Source organism: Globicephala melas, chromosome 8 (genome assembly GCF_963455315.2).
Source record: "Globicephala melas chromosome 8, mGloMel1.2, whole genome shotgun sequence".
Classification (NCBI taxonomy): domain Eukaryota; kingdom Metazoa; phylum Chordata; class Mammalia; order Artiodactyla; family Delphinidae; genus Globicephala; species Globicephala melas.
Window position 1 is genome coordinate 90,193,879 of NC_083321.1, and position 4,021 is coordinate 90,197,899.

At 63.0% G+C, this 4,021-nt stretch overlaps 1 pseudogene; it reads right to left on the reverse strand.

Moving 5' to 3' along the window:
* Positions 1-1,775: 1,775 nt before the first annotated feature.
* LOC115844770 (nucleus accumbens-associated protein 1 pseudogene) lies at positions 1,776-3,702 on the reverse strand (annotated as a pseudogene).
* Between the last annotated feature and the right edge of the window lie 319 nt (positions 3,703-4,021).

Consider the following 4,021-nt stretch of genomic DNA (forward strand, 5'->3'; position numbering starts at 1 on the left):
CAAGTGACCAGGATGTTGTGCTTTGGGATCTACGCTGGGGTGCGGTGTCAAGGCCAGGATGAGGGGGCAGGGGAGGTGCGACTAAGGTGCTCGTGCTTTAGCTGGGGCTGTCGACCCCCACCCCCCCGCCCCACGCCCTCGGGCCGGCTGAGGGCTAAGGTACTGGGGCTGGGCCAGGAAAGCAGAGCGCCAGGGCCCCCCGCTGTACTGACCCTGCCCCTTGCAGCAAGCAGATGTCAGGAAGGACCCGCTCCCCGCAGGCTGGCAGGGGCTCCTGGGGGGGGGGGGCACAGGCCTCCAGGTCAGATCCCAGTGGTCCAGCTGGCCCCCACCCCACCTCCTGTAATCCCCTTGCCTTTGGAGAGAGAGAGGCTGCTGGGAGCAATGGGCTAGTCAGACTGCTCGGAGACAGAGGCCTTGAGAACCAGGGCTGGAGACAAAAATGTGAACTGCAAAGAAATGACATCCACCGTGTGTGGGGAGGGGTGCGGGAGGGGCGGTTAAAAAACAAAAAGAACCCTCCAAGTTTACACAAAGAACTCAAAAAATCCACAAAACCACTCGCGGAGCTAGGCAAGGATAGAAAGAGAGGAATGGTAAAAGAAGATTCGGCAAACGATCTGTAACCATGAAGCGGACCCGGCCCTGCCAGGAGCTGGACTCAGCCAACCGGACCTTGCAATGTAGCCCTTGGGGGGAGGCCCTGGGGTTGAGTGGAAGCCGGCCAGACCCACGGGGGCCCAGGCAGAGCGGGGCCTGGGGCGCCCCCCTCGTCAACGCGCGCCCCCACTCCACACACACGCGCACATTCAGCCTGCCCCCGGCTCCCCACTCCGTCCTGCCTTCCACAGCCCCGAGGACCGAAGGGGACATCAGACACGGTCCCGTTGGTTTGAAAAATAATAGGAATCTTACACTTCAATATTTCATTAGCTAAAAACATGTTTTAAAAAGTATGTACAGGGGCTGGGGGCTGGGAGCCCTGCCTTGGGGGGTCGGGGGTGGGGTGGGGAAGGGAGGGAAAGGCAGCAGCTCCCCAGCCTGCTCCCCTGGGTTCCACCCCTGGTCCTACTGCCTCTCACGTCTTCATCTGTTTAAAAGCAAAACTTCTACACACGCACGCCCGCGCACACACACACACGCACACCCACACGCTTCTGCGAGCCCCGGAAACCTCTCCTTCTATCCTCAGAGACTCTCGGTCTGACCCCAAGGGCCCCCCTCTCAGGACCTGCCCCTCTCAGGCCCCAGGGGGCTGGTGGCGGCAAGAGAGGCTGAGCACAGGTGGGGGAAGAGAAGGGCGCTGGGCCTGCCACCGCCCGCCACCTTAGGTCGGTTATGGAGTTTCTCTGAGCCCGAGTTTCCTCAGCTGTAAAACGGGCAGTCCTCATGGCCGCGCCTACCCCAGCCCCCAGGCGCAGGGCCAGACGAGGGAGACAGGAAGGTGCTTTTGGAACGTGGAAGCACTGGGAGGTGGTGGCGGGAGGGGTCCTGAGAACCCGGGGCCCCTGTGAGTCCCAAGGGGCTGCAGGGGGGCAGAGGCTGAGGAATGCTCTGGCTAGGTGGCCCAGCGCCTGGGAAGGGGGTCTTCCCAAGCCCCCCAGGCCAACCCCTCCCTGTGCCTGGCCTGGTGAGTGGGGAGACAGTTGCTCGGGGTTAGAAGAGGGGGAGCAAGAGCCCCCCGACTGTGCACGAGTGTGTGTGCTAGAGAAGGCAACGCAGATCTCGCACCACCTGCCGTCCTCTCCCAGCCCGGATCCCTGATCGGACTGGGGTCAGGGGGTGGGACGGGGGCTGGGACGGAGGGTGGGGGGTGGGCAGAGGGGCCGGAGCATGCAGTGCCCCCCGCGGGTCCTGGGGAAGGACAGACAGTAGCTCGTGCGCAAGATGGCGGGCGGGTGTGACAGGAGGGGGAGTGTGACGGCCCCGAGGGAGAGTCCGGTGGGGGGGTACTGGACGGCTTCCTCGGCCGAGGGGCCAGCCTCGCCGTCATGGCTGGCCGTCTCGAAGCCGTGCTCCACACCCCTCATGTCCGGCTCTGTCTTGCCTGTGTAGCTGACGAAGGTGGTGTAGGCGTCACCCTCGGCCATAAGCAGCTTGACCTTGGGGGTCCAGCTCTTCCTCACACTCGGCGGGCGTTGGTGCACATGTCGGCTGCGATGGCGTTCATCTCGCTCTCGTTGAAGCTGGGAGCAAAGTTCTGGCAGTAGTACTTGGCAGCGTGGAGGACGCGACCATCCAGTGGTTTGCTGCTAGAGCTGTTCCTGGAAGAGCGGACGCCGGTGCCACAGCTGTTGGCCAGCGTGTTCCGGTCAAAGAAGGAGGCCAGGAGGCGCCACAGCAGCACCTTGTGCCGCGTGCCCGCGCTGACGTGGCAGTTCATGAGCTGCGCCCGGGTGACGTACACGCTGGTGCCTGTTACTAGCTCCAGCTTCTCAGAGGGGTCACCCTCATCATAGAGCCTGGGGTGTGGCAGCGGCTACCGATCTGGTTGATGAGCTCAGCAGGGAGAGACGCCAGGTCTTGCCGCACTCGGATGTGATTCCGGGACTCGGTGGGCTACCTGCTCAGGGAGGGCCTCCTCCACCTTCTCGGCGGTCTGGCCTACATTCATCATGCGGTACGTGGCGGACATATAGCACATCTGCCGGTACTGCTCGTCTGTGCCCTCCTCGCCCGCGTCCTCCTCCTCCTCCTCGTGGTAAGAGCCGCGGCTGTCGCTGGTGTAAGCGCTTGAGATGCCCGGGCTAGTCCGCTCCGACGTGCTGGAACCACTCACCACTCCGCCTGCCGCTGCCGCCACGGGCCCCGCCGGCTTCCCCACCCCCCCCCCCCCCGCCCCCAGCCACTCTGGCGCGCTGTGCCGCCGCCACCGCCTGGGCCTGCTGGGGCGGCCGGTTGGCGACCAGGTCCGGCGCGGAGAACTTGGCCATCTTGCGGCTGCCGTTGCCACTGCAGCCACCGCCGGCCTCCTTCTGGCTGCTGTCCCACAGCCGCTTGGCCACGGGCGTGCACTGCACAGAGTCCGACTCCTGCTGCTCCGTCTTGACGCGAGACACGAGGGGCAGTGGGGTGCCGCAGGCCGGCCAGCTCGACGTCTGCGCCACAGGGCTCTGGGGCTCGGACGAGGGGCCCTCCTCGGCGTGCAGGCCCTGGGAGTCACAGCGGGGTGAGCTCACTTTGAGGAAGAACTCTGTGCCCTGCTCCATGATCTCCTGGATCTGCAGGAAGCCCGATGTGTACATGAGCAGGAACTGGTCGCCCATGTTAATGCTCAGCCGGCCCGTGTAGCGGAAGCTGAGGCTCTGCTGGAAGGACTGGGGCTGCGCAGCCGCCGGCAGCTACACCGCCGCACTCCGGCTGCTGTAGGACAGGCCCCGGAAGTAGGAGCTGCTGGCGGCCAGCACGGCCCGGTGGACCTTGAAGGCAGGGCCCTTGACCACCACCGAGACATCACAGTATGGGCCCTACAGCCGCTGCTCCTTGAGGCACTCCAGAATGCTGTGGCCGAAGTTCGGGATCTGCATCTGCAGCGTCTGGGCTATGGAGGCGGCGGCTAAGCCGTGGCCGCGCTCCGGGGACACCCGGCCAGCTCCGCAGCGGCGGCTGGGGCCGGGCCTGGGCCCGGGGCGCGCCCTCCTGCGCCGGAGCTACGGCCCCCGCGGCCTCCGCTTCAGCAGCAGCGGCAGCCGCGGCGGCCATTCATTGTGGGCCAGCTGAATTTATATCTTTATTAAAAATCAACATTTCCTCTGTCTTTCCAAATTAATGGATATAGAGTTTTACCTAGTATTTCTCATAATTTTTGTAAACCTCTCTCTCGAGTTATAGTCCAGTTTTAGCGCCTGATATATTTTACCTTCCCTCCCACACCCTGTTCAAGCTTGCTAGACTGTACTGTTATACACTTTATATTTGTGTGTGTGTGTATGCACGTACCCCACACAGAATTGTTTTTGTTTGTTCTTTGGGGTTTTTTTTGTTGTTACTGTTGGTATTAAAACATTGATTTTCTTTTAAG